Source organism: Ipomoea triloba, chromosome 8 (genome assembly GCF_003576645.1).
Source record: "Ipomoea triloba cultivar NCNSP0323 chromosome 8, ASM357664v1".
In the NCBI taxonomy this organism is placed as follows: Eukaryota; Viridiplantae; Streptophyta; class Magnoliopsida; order Solanales; family Convolvulaceae; genus Ipomoea; species Ipomoea triloba.
In genome coordinates, this window is record NC_044923.1 from 20539 (window position 1) to 21048 (window position 510).

Consider the following 510-nt stretch of genomic DNA (forward strand, 5'->3'; position numbering starts at 1 on the left):
ATCAATCGCTGCAGTATACCTCCATCCATGCTCCCCATGAATTCCAACTCTCAACAGAAGATCCACAAAGCAAGGTTCCACTTTCCAGTAACAGAGGCTGGAATAAGAAGCAATTGCAACTTATTGTAACCATAAAACATTAAACACAGGAATAAAATGTTTGAACCGCTCATACCTTGTTCTTTATTGGTCCTAGTATACCAGGGGGAAGCTGTTCTCTCTCTTTCCATGTCATACCGCCATCATAAGATCGCTTCATGCATCCGCTCCAACTGTGTTCATCAAACATATCTAACTCTAGCTCATACATTTGCAATCAGACACTTGAATATTGGATGGATACTGTTTCGATTTAAAATCTTGATTCTTGAACACGTGATACCATACCCAACTGTTTAAGCCACAATTTGCTGAAGCATTCAGCTAAAATATTACATTTACCTTTGAACATTTGTCCCAATCTTATAGAACAGAAGCAATTCACTGGAAGGAAGCTTGAATAGTACAGGA

General features: G+C 38.8%; 1 long non-coding RNA gene across 1 annotated transcript; it reads right to left on the reverse strand.

Moving 5' to 3' along the window:
* Nucleotides 1-81: 81 nt before the first annotated feature.
* LOC116028073 lies at nucleotides 82-510 on the reverse strand. The gene is made up of 3 exons (XR_004100055.1): nucleotides 442-510; nucleotides 176-272; nucleotides 82-97 (listed from the first exon to the last, which is right to left on the reverse strand). It is a non-coding gene; the product is annotated as an uncharacterized LOC116028073 (long non-coding RNA).